This window comes from Myxine glutinosa, chromosome 6 (assembly GCF_964187855.1).
Source record: "Myxine glutinosa chromosome 6, kmMyxGlut1.1, whole genome shotgun sequence".
In the NCBI taxonomy this organism is placed as follows: Eukaryota; Metazoa; Chordata; class Myxini; order Myxiniformes; family Myxinidae; genus Myxine; species Myxine glutinosa.
Window position 1 is genome coordinate 120293551 of NC_136266.1, and position 22162 is coordinate 120315712.

The 22162-nt window shown below is 43.8% G+C and overlaps 1 protein-coding gene across 5 annotated transcripts in view; it reads right to left on the bottom strand.

Moving 5' to 3' along the window:
• Nucleotides 1-22162, bottom strand: part of LOC137430240 (cAMP-regulated phosphoprotein 21) — a 247709-nt gene that overhangs the window by 221027 nt on the left and 4520 nt on the right. For all 5 annotated transcript variants that reach the window (XM_068120950.2, XM_068120952.2, XM_068120951.2 and 2 more), the window contains exon 2: nt 19739-19805. The gene's annotated coding sequence lies outside the window, so the exon portion shown is untranslated. The remainder of the gene's footprint in view (nt 1-19738; nt 19806-22162) is intronic.

The window sequence follows — 22162 nt, forward strand, 5'->3', positions numbered from 1 at the left end:
ATGGTGCGATATTTCGACGTACCAAAGTTTTTGAACGATTTTCTTGATTCGGAAGCACTGAGAATATTCAACCACTTGTCTGTCATCTGTGAATGGTTACATATTTTTGATTGCAGGTGCACACAAATGAATGATGCCTTCTGTTGTTTTGACAATAGTTGTAGGTGGTGTCTCCTTAGCTGGTGTTTCCATAGCGGGCGTTTCCATAGCTGGTGGTTGCGTAGTGGGAGGTTCAGTAATGTGTGGTTTGGTGGCGGGTGAGTCCAGAGTATTTGGAAGATTGGATATCTCCAACCCCGGCCTGTCTGAAAACATGCACGGTGCATGTTAATGGAGTACATATAAGGCAAACAATAACGTCCGATTGGATGTATGTACACTTGAGATAATAATGTGTGTTCAGAAAACACAGGTGCATCTTAAACTATGTTAGAGAGACGAAATGGCCTCATACCTCTAATTGATGATTGGGTCCAATTCGTGTTACTTCTCCTCTCATCCGCCACCTCGTGTTTTGCCATACATTCTAATGACGGAATGGTATATGGACTCTTGTGGACCCTACAAGCCTAAGGGGCCTTCTTATCCAAGAGTGCCAGAGCAGGGAGTTTCTTACGCTGCATTTTTGTTTCATACCATTAGAATGGAGCAGTTTGCAACCAAAAAGGTATTGGGCGCAAATTTCTGATCAAGACCCTTTTTGAACCCTTTTAGGGGTCCTTCTTATATGCAAATTACCAACATTAATACTTTTGATGCACCGCATCATTACTCACGTATTTTCTGATGTATTTTAAGTGGAAATTTGCTTGGGCTCGGCATTTTGATAATTTTTTTCCATGACCCTTTCTGATCCCTTCGAGCCTAAGGGGACTTCTTATCAGAAAGTACCGGATCAGAAATTTTCTCTCGTTGCATTTTTGTTTCATACCATTAGAATAGAGCAGTTTGCAACAACAACAAAAAAACTTTGGCCACAAATTTCTGATTAAAACCCTTCGTGAACCCTTATATGGGTCCTACTTATATGCAAATGCCAGCAATTTTCATTTATCTAAGCATGTGTTTTGCATTATGTATCCGATGTAGATGTCATAAAATACTAATCTTGGGTGCAAATATTTCCGGAAAAGGGTTTTAAGGGTCTTTTAAGGGTCCAGCACTTCCAAACGCCGGAAATGCGCAACTCAATAAATGAGTTTTGTTGGATGTCAAGGTAATGCAACAAGATTAAGAGCATCAAACCTTTCAGGCACGAGTTTATGATTAAACTCTGACCAGCTCTCAGTCGATGTAGTATTAGTGTCGAGAAATGATGGAAGGACTTTAACATAGTGGACTGCATCAGCAGCAACAAAGACTCCCTGTACGAAGTCAAAGCCCCTACCATCAACCCAGTGATGGCCATTCTCAGAGAGCCTCCTCAGCGTCGACGAGTCTGGCATTTCACTCAGGCCAACTGGCACGGTCTTCAAGCAGCCATCAATCATCTGGGCTGGTCTCCCATCTCTACTGCCTCTGACATCAACTCATCCTGGGAATTCTTCCAAAGTAAATTGCTCTCTCTCTCATGCACAGATTTATCCAATCTCGTCTTCAGTTGTCATACCCTTCCTCCCATCCATGGTACACGGATTCTTGTGGTGAGACAGTTGCCCTGAAACAACTTGCCTTCACCTCATGGAAGGCAAATCCAACAGAAGGCAATCTCATTTCCTTTCACAAAGCCCGGACATCTTAAACAAGTGCATGTCTACCCTCAGGAGAGCCAAGAAACACAATCTCTCTAATCTCGAGACAACTCCAGGTCTGCAGATTTCACGGAAACGATCGTTACCGGTAGTGTGTCGGTAACGTGATAGCAAAAACACGGAACCGAAAGTACGTTTCCCATCGCAGAAAGGCAGTGCAAGACAAAATATGTAGTATTTACCTTCACGTGTGATTTTCAGCTAACTATTTTAGAGGTTGAGTTTTATTTCCAACAAAATTAGGCCGGCAAAGCAGATAGCATGTAGTTTCCCACATTCAGGTTCGCGATATGACTTCCGGTTTGACGAACATGCGCAATGGTCGAAATCACAGACTTCCTTTTCAAAATGGCATCCGTTGCTAAGCGAAAAAAAACACGAAAATGTCGCCTTAAAAACATTACGAAAATGGTCATTCAGCGACGATTTTAAAGCAGAATGCGATGGGGAAGGCTTGGTCACATTGGTTCGCTGCAAAGTATGTGCTACTCATTACAAAGACATACGGAAGGAGGCATCGCGCCGGGGCATAAGCGGTCCACCACTGACGGCGATTGTGAACTACTGTAAACTACGTGAACGACGTGACCTATGTTCACAAGGTAAAGCAAGACACTGACAACAGAACCTACTGCAGTACATTTGTTCTAATCCAGAATTTATTTAACAAATGCTTAGGCCTCTATCAGTACTGGGTAGGCCTATATTACTTTGCTAAACGCAAATAATTTCAATATTAAAACATAGATTGATAACAGTTTACAACAACAATAGTCCATCAATAAATATAATATCAATGACATTTTTAAAATGAACGAAAATTTAATAATATTAGTTTATTCATTTTAAAACAGGATAAGCCCATCAAATTGACAGAATTTGCTCTTCTCTGATGATAAACATCAACCTCAATAATGATCATGCGTTAATTACATTGCACACATGTAAATGACAGGATTTATTATTGGAGACCACAATTTTAATTTTGCATTTCAAATGTTTTGCTTTACAAATTCTAAAGGAAAAAAAATCGTTTCCCATTAGGTTTCGGCACGGAACCGGAATTTTGTTTCCATTCGGTTCCCATAAACTTAAATCACGGAACCCAAAAACGGTTGCCGATGAGATCTGAAATCCCCAGGCCTGCAACTCTCAAACCTGTCTCCTTCTTCCAAATCCTGGTGGCATCTGGTCAAATCTGTTTCTGGATTTGTTCCCCCTCCGTCCCCTCCCTCACCTCAAAGGACTACACAGCTGACTCCACATGTGAAAAAGCTGAATGCCTCAACTCTATGATTGCCTCAAAATATTGTGTCCCAAACCCGTCTCTCTCTGTACCCACCTTACCCAGTCATACCCAGCTGCTCCTGAACTTTGTGCCCTTCTCTCCTGACAAGGAGAAGTTTCTGTCAAACCTCGACTGATTCTGCAAATGGACCAGACAGCATCAGCCCACAGGTCATAAAATCCTGCTCTGCCGCTCTTTCACACCTCTCTGTTCTCTTCACCCTATCTTTTGCTCAAGGTCATCTGCCATCAGCTTGGAAATCAGCCAACATTAACGCTTTACACAAAAAATATGTTAAACAGATCCTTGCAACTACAGACCAATCAGCCTGCTCCCAATTATCAGCAAAGTTATGGAATCCATCATTGCTTCGGATATGAAATATTTCCTCTTCTCCAATGGCTTGATCTCTGATCATCAATTTGGTTTCAGACCAGGTCACTCTACTCTGGACATGCTGCTTCTGCTGTCTCCACAATGGATGGAGGTCTTCAATGCCAAACAGGAAATCAGATCTGTCTCCCTTGACATATCACGTGCCTTCGATACAGTCTACCACCCCGCTCTGCTCACCAAACTAGCTTCCTTTGGTATCCATGGAAATGTCCATGCATGGCTTGCAGACTTCCTCTCTAGTCATAGTCAACATGTGACCCTGAATGGATTTCTCTCACCTCCCCTTCCTATTCAGGCCGGAGTTCCCCAAAGCAGCGTTCTGGGCCCTGTGCTTTTTCTGGTCTTTATCAATGATCTCTCCGACTCTGGAAAATCCTCTCTATCCCTTTGCTGATGACTCCACTCTCTGCCGCTCCATTCCTCATCCCTCAGATCGGCAGTCTGCAGCCTCTTCACTCTCTGCAGACCTGGACAAAATCACAGACTGGTCAAACAAGTGGAACATGTCTTTCAATCCTGAGAAATCTCACACTATGTCTCTCCGAAAAGACCGACTGGACAACCCTCACATCTACTTTCTCAACAATCCTGTCCAAGAAGTTCTGTCACTCAAGCTTTTGGGTCTCACTATCTGCCATGATCTTTCCTGGGAAAACCACATTTCCAGACTGGCCTCCAAAGCTAGTCGCCGACTGGGCATCCTCCGTTGTGCGAAGTCCTTCCTTGGCACACCTGAGCTCCTCACCACATACAAGACTTTCATCCGCAGCTCAATGGAATACTGCTCTCACCACTGGGCTTGTGCTCCTGCCTCACACCCAGCTCGGCTTCACGCTGTTGAAACCAAAGCTTTCAGAATCATTGGAATCCCCCGCGATGAAGCAAACTCTGAGGCCCTTTCACTCACTCACCACAGGCAGGTTGGTAGACTTTGTCTTCGACAGAATCCTCTCCGGCCTAGCTTCCCCAGCTCTGTCTGTGCTCTGTCCCCCAAATATTCCTAAAGGTCGCACAAGATCTGCCAGCAACCCTCTTCTTGTGAAACTGCCAAAATCAAGACTCTCTGCTCACCTTCACTCTTTCATTCCTCTTTTCTCCCGCCTCTGGAACAAACTCCCTCACTCTCTTCAATCCCACTCCTCCCTCCAGGTCTTAAAAACAGCTGTTCACCACCATCTCTTATCTTCCCCCATCCAAAACCTTGATCTTTTCTACCCCCGTTAATTTCACCCCAGATCCAATTTTTTGAAATACCGACTTCTTTCCTTGAAGTCCTAGCAGTGTCCATGTGTTTTATTCCTCACCCACCCCCTTTCCTCCCTTCCCATGCCTCCACCCCTCAAGCCCTCTCTCTCCCCATCTCGTCTCCCGCTCCATTTATTATACGTTTTTTATGTGTCCATTTGTTTTTTTGTGATTAATGTTAGCTCTTACACGAGCCTTGATCTTGTACAAAAATAAAAAATATTTTAAAAAGCTTGCTGGCAAAATTTATGGCCACAGGCAGTCAACCACTTCAGAGGTCTTTCCGACAACACCAAGGAGAATTGCCAGGTTGGCACTGGAGATAGGAGGGGAAGGCTTCAACAACATGGAGCCTGGGGCATTGAAGAAGATCATCGCCTTGCATGTGGAAGAGTTGACTGTTGAGGAGTTGGAAGCCATCAAAGTTTTCAAGAAGGAGGAGAAGGAAGAGCAAGTGGAGGGAGAGGAGGAAGAGCAGGTGGAAGAGGAGTAGGTGGAGGAGGAGTAGATGAGGAGCAAGAGATGTAGAAGGAAGAGATGGAGAGGTCAAAGTGAACCGTCAAGTTCATGGCTAAGGTGCTGAAGGATACGAGGACAGTCGCTGACAAGTTGCAAGATGCCGGCCCCTTGATGGAGCGACACATCCAATTCAAGAGAGAGCTGGATGATGTTTTGCTGCCGTATGCAGAGCTGCACAGAAACCTCAACAGCTATCAACCATTTTTTACACCTCACCATCAGCACCCTCACATGCATCCCCTTCAGCATACTCACCTGCATCCTCTTCAAAGGAGTTCACTGGATTCTGACTCATCATCAAAAGTAAATTTAAAAATGTTAACAGAATGGTATGTAATGCTGTTGTTTTTTATTTTAGGCATTTTTAATGAAACTGCAATTATGCGAATTCGTGTTCTTCCACTTTTTTATTTTCCCTTATGAACCACGAATCGCCCTGAACCTATCACCCTTTTTTCTATTGAAGCAATGCCCCGACATTCACAGGTTCACGATAGTTTTCAAGAACATATCTCCTGCGAATGTCGGGGTTCTACTGTGCTATGTTTGGTCAAAATCCTATCAATGGTTCCCAAGCCAGCTCGGTAACAGAATTTTTACCTAACAGAACTTCTGAACTTAAACCTATTGACCCCATAATCTAATCATTTCATCTTTGCATCATTATACATACTTGTACTAAGTTTGACTTAGATCCATTCAGCCACTTTTTGTCATTGTGGTAACGAAAACCTATCATGGACAGACGGACGCATGGACGGACAGCTGAAAGGACAACCGGACGGACAGCCGAAAGGTCAACCCGAAAACATAATGCCTCCCGCGACTTCGGCGTGGAGGAGGCATAAAAAGTGGATAATAAAATGCCAATGAGGTCTGTGTGCATTTCTGGGAATACCCCATTCATGAGCACTCCCCTTTTTCAGGTTATTATGATTTTTACCACCTTTCATTCTCACCTCTTTTTATTCGTTCCTTTTCGGTTTCATTCACATTTTCCCCTTCCTCGTTCTGCTATGTTTCATTCAGCTTGTTAACCCCTGCATGTCCTTATTCCCCATCCCCGAGATCTCTCTCACTTCTACTCTGCTGTGATATTAGTCTTTACCCACTTACATTCTGTTCTAGCTCTTCCACAAGCCTCCATCATGTGTACAAGAAACAAATATCTGGCAGACCAATTTATGTGAACATGCAAATGGCATTTTATTATGTCGCTCACGACATGCTGCATGAATGAATGGCCCAACCATTTGACAACGCACTATGCAACACAACTCAGACCTCACTGTGCTTGGCAAAAACACCAAATTCTATATTCAACAAACACTGCCTTACTTTCCCAAGTGTGGGAAACACTGCACACCCATAGGTGTGTTGAGTCATTGACCCCCATGTTGAAGGTCTCGCATTGAAATCTCATCTCATCCAATCCTGCATGAGTCCTCAATTCATAAACTTTAACTAACATAAACATTCGAGACCAACATTCCTTATACAAGTTCATTTCAATTTGTCAGTATGTTATCAAAATTGCAAACTGTAACAGCAGTTGTACATTACACAGGGTGAAAGACTACTTTTCTGTTATAATGTGCATGTGCTTAAACACGGCAGACGTAACATGTGCTAAAGGGGATGGGGGTGATGATAAGAGGATGATAAAGCAAAGGCAAAGCAAACGGATTCTCTAACAACCCACGTGTGCCAGTATCATCCTCTCCCTCCATCCACCCTGTTACAGACTCTCGCGTTCAACCATCCCAAACCAGAAATCTTCTCTCTTGCGAAGCATGCTCGCTGTTAAAGTCCAATATATGACTGACTACATTGTACAAGATCAGCCAGTCATGTTGTTGGCTTAAATATGCAGAAAAAGAGGGTTATTGCTCTACAAAGAGGTTCCAGTCGGTTCTAAGGTGAAAGCATTTTTAGACTGCAAAGGAAAGGGGGGAAGGAAAACAAAAAAATGGCAAAAAGAAAAATCAATTTCCAAGACCGAGGGAGGCCCACGCGATATGTCCCTGCTGCTCCGAAGACAACAAGCACAACTAAGCCTCTAGCCCCTTCACAAAACCTCCACTCACCCAGACTCCTAATCTACTCCCCATGAGGCTTGGTAACGATCAATTAATGCAGTTAAAAACAGATTACCCTTTTCGTATTCCGAATATCCCATTCAACCCTCTCCCCTCCCCCAATTTAATCTCAAAATCAATGAAATCTAATAAACTTCACTTTTTCATCATTCATCCCTCATAGAACCTACACTATCCCTACCAAGTTTGGTGGTGATCACTCAAGCTCTTGGAGATTCCACTATATTCCAAATCTCCACGAAATTGAAACAAACAAACAAAAAAAATCCAAAAGCAAATAACTTGTCTTTTTCACCATAAATCACATGGGGCCTGCATTATGCAAGCCACGTTTGGGAGCAATGTGGCCCATGGGGCTGACATGAACAGCCCGACCACGATCTATAGAGAACCGTGGCCCTTCACACCACCATCCCGCCACTACCCCCCAACACACTCCACTTCCCCCTATTTTACTCCCCATTGTCCCCCATTATGGGTGGCAAGTTCAATTGCAATCACTCGAGCAATTAAAAAGATTCCCCCCCTACCTACTTCTCCAACCCCCACCATAATAAACCACCCCATATTTGGTGCCCCGACCATGTTCCATTCTCAAGATAACGAAACTAGAAATGTGAATTTGTATATTTGTTTATATATGCTTCAAAATTATAAAAACTACTGAACCAAATCCAACCAATTTTTGCATTTTGCCTCAGGGTAACCCAAGTAAAGTTTGTCAGAGTAGCATATCTAGGGAAGGTGGTTTAGGGAGGGAAGGTGGTTTAGGGAGGGGGGGGGGGGAAGACCCCATTTCTCTCTATGCAAATATGTATTGTATAGCACCACTTGGTGTTCTCTGATATTAGAAACTATCATCTTGTAAAAAAAAAGCTTTTAAAAACATTGATAATAATTAATACGCATTATGATGATGTTGAAATCCGAGTTAGAATACTTCGAAATTTTCAAAACTAGAGAGATGCCCGTGCTACGCACGGGTGGGAGGCCAACAGCAAACAGGCAATGCAGATACGGCGAATACTAAAGCCTGAAACCAATAAATTGCATATTCCTGTAGCACCTTCAGTCGCACGTCAGACATGGACAGCAAGTTCGTGAAGGACTTCCATGAAAAACGTACCCGTTCGCAAACAAACGGGTACGTTCACGAATGGAAACCGATCGTGGGACCGTGGCGAATCTGCATATGGCGATGGCAAAAATATCAGAAATTGAAGGTTTTTATATTTTAAACGATTCATATAAACATCCGTTGAATCATATCACACGCAAATCATCAAAATCTAAACAGTATCTTTAGAATTTCAATAAAAGCCACATCACTGTTCATATCGGTAAATATTATACCATCTTGTTTCAAATCATGATCGATACACTATGATCGTGATCGTGAATCGTGATCGATAATCGTGTTCACAATCGCTATGTCGTATGTACTCCCGATACGTGTACCAAATTCCCGATACGTGTAACTGTACCAAATCAACAGTTAAAAGGATTTTGAGCCCATAGGTGTTACGGCCTTGGCAAGATCGATGGAGACAGCGATTGATGGAGACATGTTGCTTTCCCGGGTGCAGCCATTTGTGCGTCGACACAATGAGAACAATGAACGTTATGCGAACGTGAATGTTATGCGGGAGTCCAAACCTGAGAATGCTGGAGACTAAAGCTGAAATTGGGAAAACTACATAGCCTATTTTACTCCTGGAGATCCCAGGATTATCCACCCAAAATATCTTTGCGATCGGTTCAGCAGTTTTTATGGTACCTTCGAACAGACAGACACACAGACAGACAGACAGACGGACGGACATTTGGTGAATTATAGTAAGATGTTCATTACACTCATTTTAAGCGGAGGTTTAAACCAAAACACCCAACACAGCTTCCCAGGGAAGCAGAAGTGACTTGCTCACGCCATATATTACATAAGCAGCAAAGTCGGCTGATAAAGTGGATTTTAGCCGATTGCAAACAGATGGAAGATGACCTTGGGAAAATCAAAGGATGAACAAGCATTACGCCTAGGTCCCCCGTCGGTGAAGTGATGCGAGTTGACAAAGTGGAAGACGCAAGGCGGCCATCTTGGATTTTGACGTGGCGACGCAATTTTCAATAGCGTTCTTCCTTATGCGTAGATACACCCACACACCAGATTAGACGTTAGTAGTTCGTTTATTTTTCAAGATATTTCGCTCACAAGATTCAGACATATATATGGTGGCGGCCATCTTGGATTTTGACGTGGCGACCCAATTTTCAATAGCGTTCTTCCGTATGCCTAGATACACCCACACACCAGATTAGAAGTTGGTACTTCGCTTATTTTTCAAAAGTAAGATATTCCGCTCACAAGGTTCAGACATACATGGCGTCAGACATACATGGCGGCAGCCATCTTGGATTTTGACGTGGGTTGCACACACACACCAAATTTGAATGCGGTCCTTCGCTTACGCACGCACGCACGTACGCACGCACGCACGGACGGACAGACACACGGATGGAGGGGAAAACCATAGTCCTGCTTTCACTCCGCTGTGCGACGGGGGACAATAAAACAGAATGTTTGTGAAGTAAAACATGTTGTCTCTTCATTAAATCGATCAGCAAAACTATGGGTAAAAATTACTAGCACAAGATTTAAGAGAACAGATGGACAAACAGAAAATGTGCTGTGAAAATAAGGTCAGCTCTACCCGTTTCACCCAGCAAGAAGAGATTGGCCCACAGGGTCACTCCAATAAGGGTGATGCGAGACTGGTTAGCAAACGTGGTGTACGGGGACCGAAGGCAAAATACGCCCTAAATGGTCCATTCCAGAGGTAACCTGGATTAACGCGATTGAACCCATTGGAAATGCTCCAGAAGGCATCTTACCGTGCCGATCTTCGTGATGCGGTAGATTCAAGTTAAAAGAGCAACAGATGGATCATTAGAAGTAGAGGAGAAACTTACCAAGGGAATACACAGTTTCGGTTATTAGCTTGCATACAAATGACCTCGACATATGATCTTCACAATACATATTACTTGATTGTTCCCAGGAAAATCCCAGGCAGTGTGTAAGCAACATAATCGCTCAAGGTCTGAATACTAAGGTGCTATAATAAACCTGTGTAAAGCAATCTTTCTGATAACAGGCGCATGTGTAAATACTATAATTACCTCCACCCATACACTACATGACCAAAATTATGAGGACACCCCTTCTAATTCGTGGATTCGGCTGTTTCAGCTACACCCATTGCTGACAGGTATATATTAATCAAGCACACAGCCATACAATCTCCATAGACAAACATTGGCAGTGGAATGGGCCGTACTGAAGAGCTCAGTGACTTTCAATGTGGCAATCACAAATCACAAAGGTCATAGGATGCCACCTTTCCAACAAGTCATTTTGTCAAATTTCTGCCCTGCTAGAGCTGCCCCGATCAACTGTAAGTGCTGTTATTGTGAAGTGGAAACGTCGAGGAGCAACAACAGCTCAGCCGCGAAGTGGTAGGCCACACAAGCTCACAGAACGAGACCGCCGAGTGCTGAAGCGCGTAGCGCGTAAAAATCGTGTCCTCGGTTGCAACACTCACTACCGAGTTCCAAACTGCCTCTGGAAGCAAGGTCAGCATACCAACTGTTTGTTGGGAGATTCATGAAATGGGTTTCCATGGCTGAGCAGCCGCACATAAGCCGAAGATCACCATGCGCAACGACAAGCGTTGGCTGGAGTGGTGTAAAGCTCGCCGCCATTGGGCTCTGGAGCAGTAGAAATGCGTCCTCTGGAGTGATGAATTACGTTTCACCATCTGGCAGTCCGGCAGACGAATCTGGGTTTGGCGGATGCCAGGAGAACGGTGAAGATCGAAATTCGGATCCGGCTAGTAGACCTTTTTAAGTGATTCTTCACCATTGAGAGATTAGGCTAAAACCGATACATAGCACTATATCTCAAAATGTTATGGACAGATTTGGACGAAATTTGGTGGACCAGTTGTGTGGGTGACAAGGACAAATAGATTCGACTTTGGTGATGATCTGAATATGAATTCCGATACGAGAAATATTTAAACATAAAGTGATGCTTCACCATTGAGTGAAAGGGCTAAAAGCAATACATAGCACAATATTTCAAAACGTTATGGACGGATTTGAACGAAACTTGGTGGAGAGGTTGGGTGTGTGACAAGGTCGAATTGATTCGATTTTGGTGAAGATCTGAGTATTGATTCGGATACGAGAATTATTTAATTTCAAGTGATTCTTTACCATTGAGAAATCATGGGAAAAGCTATATTTTTTTTTTTGAAAGTTATTTTTTTTTGTTGCTGTTTTTTTATGTTGGTGGCTCCAGGCACGGACTATATAGCCCTCATCGAGGCCAGGCCTTAAATAAAAAAAGAAAAGTGTGTGATGAAAAGTGTATGGCATTTGTTTGCGAGAAAGAGATTGAAGCTAGCCTGTTAGCTGCAGTTTGAGTGAGACAGTAAATAAGGACAACAATCCTGACACGGAGCATGCAAGATGGTTCCGGGCACCACTTTAATGCTCCCAAGTCAGAACGGATTTGGACGAAACTTGGTGGACCAGTTGTGTGTGTGTGACGAGGACAAATAGATTTGACTTTGGTGAAGATCTGAATATGGATTCGGATACGAGATTTATTTGATTTTAAGTGATTCTTCACCATTGAGAAATCATGCAAAAAGCTATGTATATTTTTTCTGAAAGTTTTTTTTGTTGTTGTTGCTGTTTTTTTTATGTTGGTGGCTCCAGGCACGGACTATATAGCCCTCATCGAGGCCAGGCCTCAAATAAAAAAGAAAAGTGTATGATGAAAAGTGTATGGCGTTTGTTTGCGAGAAAGAGAGATTGAAGCTAGCCTGTTAGCTGCAGTTTGAGTGAGACAGTAAATAAGGCCAGCAATCCTGACACGGAGCGTGCAAGATGGTTCCGGGCACCACTTTAACGCTCCCAAGTCAGGACGGATTTTGACGAAACTTGGTGGACCAGTTGTGTGTGTGACAAGGACAAATAGATTTGCCTTTGGTGAAGATCTGAATGTTGATTCTGATATGAAAATTCTTTAATTTATCAAGTGATTCTTCACCATCGAGTGATAGGGATAAAACCGATACAGAGCATGATGTCTCCGAAAGTTATGGCCGAGTTACGACTAAACTTGGTGGAGGAGTTGGTTCGGTGACAAGAACAAGCCCAGGAGATTTTGGTTCAAGTCCGAATCCAGATCCGGCCTATCATTGGGATACAAAACAAACTGTTCAGCCTGGCGGAGGTATGCGCTCTACCAAGTGCCATTCTAGTTACATTTGTGTTGACAACAACAAATCACTAAAACCTTAACATATGGTCTTCAATATTTATTGCGCTTCATCACTCCCAGGAAAATCCCAGGCAGTGTGTAAGCATGAAAGCCTTGTATGTGGTGAGGAGCTCAGGTGTGCCGAGGAAGGACTTCGCACAACGGAGGATGCCCAGTCGGCGACTGGCTTTGGAGGCCAGCTTGGAAATGTGGTTTTCCCAAGAAATATCATGGCAGATAGTGAGACCCAAAAGCTTGAGCGACAGAACTTCTTGGAGAGGATTGTTGAGAAAGTAGATGGGAGGGTTGTCCAGTCGATCTTTTTGGAGAGACATAGTAAGAGTGTGAGATTTGTCAGGATTGAAAGACATGTTCCACTTGTTTGACCAGTCTGTGCTTTTTGTCCAAGTCTTCAGAGAGTGAGGAGGCTGCAGGTTGCCGATCTGAGGGAAGAGGAATTGGAGCGGCAGAGAGTGGAGTCATCAGCAAAGAGATAGAGAGGATTTTCAAGAGAGTCAGAGAGATCATTGATGAAGACCAGAAAAAGCACAGGGCCCAGAACACTGCCTTGGGGAACTCCAGCCTGAACAGGAAGAGGAGATGAGAGAAACCCATTCAGGGCCACACGTTGACGACGACTAGAGAGGAAGTCCGCCAGCCATGCGTGGAGATTTCCATGGATACCAAAGGAGGAGAGTTTGGTGAGCAGAGCGGGGTGCCAGACCGTATCGAAGGCACGTGATATGTCGAGGGAGACAGCGCTAATTTCCTGTTTGGCATTGAGGACCTCCATCCATTGTTGAGACAGCAGAAGCAGCATGTCCAGAGTAGAGTGACCTGGTCTGAAACCAAATTGATGATCAGAGATCAAGCCATTGGAGAAGAGGAAAGATTTCATATCCAAAGCAATGATGGATTCCATGACTTTGCTGATAATTGGGAGAAGGCTGATTGGTCTGTAGTTGCTAGGATCTGTTTTTGCACCTTTTTGTGCAAAGCGGTGATGTTGGCTGATTTCCAAGCAGATCGCAGTTGACCTTGAGCAAAAGAGAGGGTGAAGAGAACAGAGAGAGGGTGAGATAGAGCGGCAGAGCAGGATTTTAGGACCCGTGGGCTGATGCCATCGGGTCCAGTTGCAGAATCAGAGTCGAGGGTTGACCGAAACTTTTCCACCTTGTCAGGAGGAAAGGACACGGAGTCCAGGAGCAGCTGGGTACGACTGGGTATGGTGGGTACAGAGAGGGATGGGTTTGGGACACAAGATTTAGAGGCAAACACAGAGTTGAGGCATTCAGCTTTTTCACGTGCGGAGTCAGCTGTGTAGCCGTTTGAGGTAAGGGAGGGGATGGAGGGGATGGAGGGGGAACAAACACCAGAAACGGATTTGACCAGACGCCACCAGGATTTTGAAGAGGGAGACAGATAAGAGAGTTCGGTCTTGAGAACGGAGAGATGTTGTTTCCTGGCTCTCCTGAGGGTGGACACACACTTGTTTCGGGCTTTGTGAAAGGAAATGAGATTTCCTTCAGTTGGATTTGCTTTCCAGGAGACGAAGGCAAGTTGTTTCTGGGCAACAGCCTCACCACAAGATTCCATGTACCATGGACGGGAGGAAGGGTATGACAACTGAAGACGAGATGGGATAAATCTGTGCATGAGAGAGAGCAATTTACTTTGGAAGAATTCCCAGGATGAGTTGATGTCAGAGGTGGTAGAGATGGGAGACCAGTCCAGATGATTTATGGCTGCTTGAAGACCGTGCCAGTTGGCCTGTGAAATGCCAGACTCGTCGACGCTGAGCAGGCTCCCTGAGGATGGTCAGAGAGATGTCCACTTTAACAAGGACATGATCAGATGATCCGATTGGAGCAGAAGAAGAGCAGCAGACATTTTCAGGGAAGTTAGTCATAACCAAGTCCAGAAGAGAAGATGCTCCGTTGACTGAGATTCGGGTCGGGAAATTGACAGATTGTGTCAGTCCCAGTGAGTCGCAGAAGTCCTTTGCCGAGGAGCCATGGCTGGTGAGAGAGGTACCCACACCCAGCCAACTGGCATTTAGACAGTTGAAATCACCACATATGAGGAAGAGCGAGTTGGGATGAGTCGATAGAAAAAAAGAAAAAAAAAACCCACCTTTAGAGGCCATTTTTCCCCGCAAAGCAGGGGTTGGCCTTTTTCGGGAACCGTGGTTGTTGTTGTTTTTTGGTCCCCTTTTTGAAGCAATGTTTTACGGCCGGATGCCCTTCCTGACGCCAACCCTTTTTGCCGCCTTTAATGACAAACAGGGAATTACCAGTGAACTGGTACTCAATTAGCCGACCTCGGAAGGATGACAGGCTGAGTCAACCCCCCTGGCGTTAATTCAGCGATCGACTGGGATTCGAACCCAGGATCCTAGGATCCTAAGCTGGCACCCTAGCCGCCAGCCCAACACCAGGGCTAGAAGATGAGTAGATAGAAGTTGGTCCATATTATCAGACAGCGAGATGTAGATGGAGTCATCACTGTTTGGTGGACGGTACAACACACATATGAACAAGAGGTGGGAGCGAAGGGGAAGCCGTAGCCAGCGGTATTCCTGGGGGTGAGTTGGAGAGAGTGCAGTGCAGGGCGAGTGAGGAAGAGAGTTTTTGATAAAGATAGCAACCCCACCTCCAGGACGAGGCTCAGGTCTATCATACCGGAGGAGGGAGTAACCCGTGAGAGATACTAAGGAATCAGAGACATCATGAAGGAGGAAAGTTTCTGTTAAGCAGATCACGTCTGGTTTGACAGAAGCAACCTGTATGGAGAGGTCAGTTAAGTTTGAACGAAGGCCCCGGATGTTTGAGGTCCATACCGTTAATGAAGAGGAAGGGGGAGCATCGGATACAGAACAGGGGGGAGGAGGGGTAGGGTAAGATGTGGAAGAGGTGGAAGAGGTCGGGAGAGCTGTTGAAGGTGTGTCAGAGATTTCAGAATAGCTCGGAGAAAGGGAAGGATGGGGCGGACAAAAGGTTTGATGGTGATTGGGTGAGGCACAATGAGGTGTTATTTGAGGAGGGGGAAGAGCGAGGCAGAAGGTTGGGGGAGATGGAGGTGAGAGTTGGAAGGGGGAAGAAGCGGGGAGGACGCTTTGAGGAGGGGGAGTGAGAGGGGGAAATTGAGAAGAAATGAGGGTGGGGAGATTTGAAGGGGAGGGGCGAGGGGGGAGTTTGGGAGGGAAGGGACAAGGGGAGGGATTTGAAAGGGATGGGATATGGGGGAGATTTGGAGGGGAGGGGTGAGGGAGGAGTCTAGGAGGGGAGGGGCGAGGGGGAGTCTTTGAGGGGAGGGGTGAGGGGGTAGTTTAGGAGGGAGGGGGCAAGGGGGGAGATTTGAAAGGGATGGGTGATGGGGAGGATTAGGAGGGGAGGGGAAAGGGGGAAGATTTGAAAGGGATGGGTGATGGGGAAGATTTGGAGGGGAGGGGTGATGGGGAAGATTTGGAGGGGAGGGGTTATGGGGAAGATTTGGAGGGGAGGGGTGAGATTTGATTTTAGAAAGTGTACGATTAATGGGAAACGAACATTTATTGCAAAATGAGTTTCTTGTGACCTTCGAGTTAAAAATACGTTTAAGGACGCTGGATGGAGGATTGAGTGCAGGAGAGTTTAGGGAATGTAGAAAAAAGGCACTATAGGAGATAGAATTTTTTTTTGGGATGAATAGATTTGGTGAGCAAGTCGAAAGCAGCCTTTTAAAGAAGAAGAAGAAAAAGGTGTTATAATATATGACGGAATACATAACGTGAGGGGAAAGTGTAAACATTGAAGGTTAATAACAGTGAAAACTATCTGGGGAAATGGGGGAGAAACACGTGGTCGAAGAACGAACGAACGAATAAGAATGAATAAACGAATGAGAACAGAGAAGGAAATGTTTTTGTTTTTTTTGAGTTGAGATTTACACAAGGAAGTAGGGCTATGGGGTGAAAAGACTGGGAAAACAGAGAACGAAAGTTATTGGATCACAAACGACGGACCGCTGAGAGAAAAACAAAGCCTCAAGGTTGTACATTGTACACTGTACAAGGCCTCAAGACACGACACGAATTAACACGATTTTCAATACAGGTATGAAAGATTTGCACCGAAAATCTTCGTCGGGACACAATATATGTACATACACCATAAAATAAATACAGTTATAACGAAAATACAAATGGGAACAATTACTTAACTTCGATTTCAAATCGCTCGCGACGCGGCAAAGGCCTTGCTCACGACGCGGCAAACAGACGATTAATTTATGAAAGATAAACACCGAGAAACTTCCAAGGTGCACACTATAACTTCACACACCGAAAGATAAATACAGTTTCGACAAAATACAATTGTGAACAGACTTAACTTTGAAAACGTGGAGACCGTGTGGAGCTTCGAGAATCGCTGCCACCGTCTCCAAGATCTCAAAGGAGGTGCAAAGTTTTTCGGTTTTTCCAAGATGGCGGCCGAACCACGTGACCTATGTCATAATTAACATTAAAACATTCTGCAGGTGGAGTTGCACGATGGTGAAAATTTCCTGTCGATCGGACCAACGGTTGCAGATTAAATCATATTTATTCTGTGCGGACAAACAGACAAACAGAAAAACAAACAAACGGACTCAAATGCAATACCCTCTCCTCTGGCGAGGGTAATTAGCTCAGGTGTAACCAATCACCTATGCTGCATGAACCGCTTGTTTTACTTTGAAAAAAAAAAAAACGTTTAGAGTGCACCCACCCTCCCAGGGTAGGTCCATAGATTAAACAAGCATTCTGAGTATTGCGCTGCAATACATGTCCCCTACCGGCAGTCTGTCGTCCGGAAAACTGTTGGGGAAATTACCAAGGGTTATTTACCCAAAGGTTCTGAATCATTACCAATCGCTAATTACCTCAGGACGGGCTCACCTGTGATTCGCACTCGGGACTTCGATTTATACACCTTGCAGACAGGTGAGCAGAAGCACGACAAAATAAGTTGTTGATAAAGAACCTTTCGAGTCGCGAAATATCAGTAATTTATTATATTTTCCGGTTCACGATCAATGATCGATGTGTATACATATATGTTGCTCGGCTTGGCTCCGCCCCTCCCGAAAGCGCGCGCTGTGTCACGCTTTTGACGTTCGCGAGACGAGGCTGAGGGCGTGCGGTGCGGCTTGAGGAGAACTCGAGAATAAACAAAGTGCCATAACTTTGTCAAAAATGATCGAAACGTCGTGAAGTTCGAACTTGATCTGTAACTTATCATTAGGAAACCTTGTACCAAGTTTGAAATCATTAGCATTAAGAGTTGAGAAAAAAGTCCGGAAAACTGATCTTTGCGTGACGGACGGACAGACGGACAGACGGAGTGCAAACCTATAGTCCCCTCCGGTGTACACCGGTAGGGGACTAATAACCTTCGGGTTTTGTGACAACTCACAATAGTTCAAGACACGTCAACTCTATTTTTAACTGATGAAGCCGCTTCAATATTTGGCTAAGTCCGTCCTTCCATCCGTCCATCAAAAATGAAAAGGAATCTTTCTAACACACAGTGTTTAATTCTAAACGATTCTAAAGTATAATTCTAGAGGTTTCTTAAGGGTAATTCTAAGGATATCTAAAGGGAAATTCTGAAGGGTTCGAAATGGTATTTTAATGTGTTTTAGAGGGTAATTCCAAAGGATTTTAAAGTTCTCAGCATCTGGAATTCCTGTAACTTGCATGGATTGCACACATACTGTATCGCTTCCTTCGGACGGGTGCAATTTTTCAGTTACAGTATAACATCCATCGACCTCATTGAAATTGCTCCATTTGTCTTTCAAACTGCTTATGACAAAATAGAAGTGTTCAGATTGCTCCTTCCAACAGGTCCCAGGTGTTTCCGTCAGTTAATCACCATCATCAGTCAGTAACCCTTCCCTTGGACGGATATTAAATGGGTGTCCTGTCTGCCAGCATTCGTTGGTGAACGTTACCCACATATTAACTCTTACACGAGCCTCAATTCTGTGTACAAAAAAAAAAAAAAAAAACCTCGGCGAGCCAGCCAGCACAATGAACAAATTCCAAATTCCTGCCCTGAATTTCAGGCGTGGAAAGCCAGTCTGTGAAAGACTTGGGCAAAAACTCCCCCGGCCAACCCCACAAGAATGTGGGAATAATTGAGGCCGTTAAAGAACAAGACTTATAATCAAGACATTATTCACACTGATATCGCAACTTTAAAACTAGATGGTATTCATAGAATACTTTCCCCACGCAGTTGACTTGGTGCGAGCCAACTTTTTAAAAAGGTTTTTTTTATTTCTTTGATCCAATATGGCTGCCAGGCCACGTGACCGATGGTCATAAATTTACATTCTCCAATATAATTGTTGCGTGGATCACGTTCAATAAATTTCAAACTGATTGGACGAAGCATTGTAATTGTCCAATTGTGACATCATAATGAAGACACCAATAACGTCCACCACCAATTCCAACACTTATTCTCCATGCGGAGTTCTTTACAATGAGGCACGTTTCATTTTTTCACATGGAGCGGTTTCGTAGATATAGAGGAGAGTTTAGGTTTTTTTGGGGGGGTCGGGTTTTTTCACATGAGTAGACACCCACTATGGTTAAAATTTTGCGACAATCGGACCAACGGCTGCTGAGAAAATGTATTTTGAAAATGCAGACACATACCTACGACATACGTATGTAACCAATCGCTTAACCCCACTTTTCGCTTTGCGAGTGCAGCGTAATGAAACTGGAAAGATCTTGTGTCAAGTGATCTTGTGTCAAAAACAAGTCAGCTGAAAAACTGGAAACATTTGTATTCGACAACACGGACAAAACATCAGTGATCCTTCAGGACAAATCAGTTAGGAATAGATCATACATACGATTTATCATACAAGAGCGAAAATAAAACTTAGTAGTGGCATCTCTATGATTTGTACCAAAATAAAACTTCGTGGAACATGACAAACAGCAACTGGTTACACACACGTTCAAAGTATTACTGCAAATACAAGGCAACCAATCACAATTGGCAAAATTAGAGACTGTAATGCATTGCAAATCCACCAGCATGCACATCCCTTCCATCTTTCCTCAAAATACCTGCACACAGGAGAAGCAACCAGTCTCCACCAGCTGTGTTCAAGAATGACACGACGACTCAGCAAGCCTGTCAAAACACCAAAAATAAATAAATAAATAAACGTAAAACCTGACCAGATCATGGAAACACTGTCTGTTCATACAAAACACCACAATATGCGACATTTGTTTTGGCAAGATGTTTGGGGACGTCCCTCCCCCTCCCCTTCACCCACCCTCCTCTACCCCGAAGCAACCCTAAACGAGACGCAACCAACAGAACATATTTTAAAGCATTCTTTCAATCAGGTGAAACCTTTAAACAATCAAACTGCTTTTTCCTTATCACAACAACAACGGCATTAGGTAGAACGGATACCTCCGCCAGCCTGAACAGTCTACGTTTGGTATCACACCGACAGGCCGGATCTGCACAAGTACCTTAGCCAAAATCAAATCGGCTTGTTCTTGGTCCAAATCCATCCATAACCGTTTGGAATTTTGTGCCATACATCGTTTTTTGCCCCCATCTCTCCATGATGAAGAATCACGTGAAAAAAAATTCTCTAATCCGGATTTGGATAGTCACCAAAATCGAATCAATTGGTCCTCATCTACCGACCCCAACTATCCACCGAATCTCGTCCGAATCTGTCAACAACCTTTTGAGCTATCCTGCTTACAAACAGACAGACAGGGGTGAAAACATTTCGCCTTTGATGGTGGAGGTAATCATTCCCACTCTTTTGGAAACAAAATACAAAACAAAACAAAACAAAAAACGGGGGGATATTGTAATCGGCTCAGTCTGTCTGTCTGTCTGTCATGCTATCACCTCCTAAACGGTTGTGCAGAAATTCACCAAACTTAGTAGTTATGACCACCACATGGCACGGAGGTGTGAGAGTAGTATTATTTTTGGCCCAACCTCTTGAGGTGGGGTCAAAAGGTGAAATGCCAAAAAATGCAATTACAGGCACATTTTTACACATTTTTTAATGAAACTTTGCATATGAAATTAACATTGGGGGAAGTATGTATGATGTAACGAATTTTTGGATTTGGCCACCCAGTTAATTCTCCAGAGGGTGGGGACTAAATTTGACATTCGGTCATTCCTTGTTGAACCTATTTACCATCTTCCAAGTTTGATTTAGGTGGGAAGCATGGGGATTTGGGGTGGCGTGCCATCGACTTCACTCCAATTCCCCATTGTGAGAGACCTGGTATTTATTTTTGGCCCAATAATTGGGTTAGGCTTCACTCTTATATTTTATATTCTCTTTCATTGTATACAAGTCCCTGTGCCTCCCAACTCACACCTGATACCAACTGTAAAGCATGGTGGTGGAAATATTATGGTTTGGGGCAGCTTTGCTGCATCAGGGCCTGGGCAGCTCACCATCATAGAATCCACTATGAATTCTTCATTGTACCAGAGGGTGCTTGAGGATAATGTGAGGCCATCTGTCGGAAAGTTGAAGCTCAACCGAAGGTGGACCTTGCAACATGACAATGACCCTAAACATACCAGTAAATCCACCAAGGAATGGCTGAATAGAAAGAAATGGAGGGTTCTTGAATGGCCAAGTCAAAGCCCGGATCTAAATCCCATCGATATGTTGTGGGGGGGGGGGGGGTTGGATTTGAAACGAGCTGTGCATGCAATTGTGCATGCTGTGCAACAATTTTTTGTTGAATCAATTATTGCAAAGTCAATTTTTCATTGTTTTTTGTTCAATTAGATCACCTTTATTTGTAGATACTGTTTAAATGAAGATCAAATATTGATATGTCCACATATGTTAAAAAGATTTTAAAAACATTTCATGGGTGTACTTACTTTTTCCACATGCAAAATTTGCATTTCTGTTTATTTAAATTATACAATGGACTACAAAATGTAAATGTTTCATGATATTTGTTATATTATATCACCTTTATCTATCAATATTGTTGAAATGAAGATCAAATAGCTGTATGTTGAAATATGTTGAAAAAGTCAAAACTTTACATGGGGTGTACTTACTTTTCCATGTGACTGTATCTACCTATTCATTACGCACTGTTTGAATGTCGGTTGCATCCTGTTAATTACATATTAATTTTCTATTAAGTACTATTAATTACAAACCTCTATTAATCGCATACTGTTGGAATATCCCTTTCGACCCTTTTGACTGCTTTGACCTGTGAAGATACTTTAAATCCCGCAAGAGCAGAAAGACCCAAACGACACAGAACTCAAAATACCCCGAAGACCGAAAAGAGCCTTAAAGACCCTTTAAAACCTGAAAGACCTCGAGAACCCAAAAGAACCATAGGACTCTAAAGACCATTAAAGTCCCCAAATATGCTGAAGACCATTAAAGATGACGAACACCCTTCAGACCCCAAAGACCTGTAAGGCACTTTAACCTAGCCTGGACCCTTGACCATTTAGAG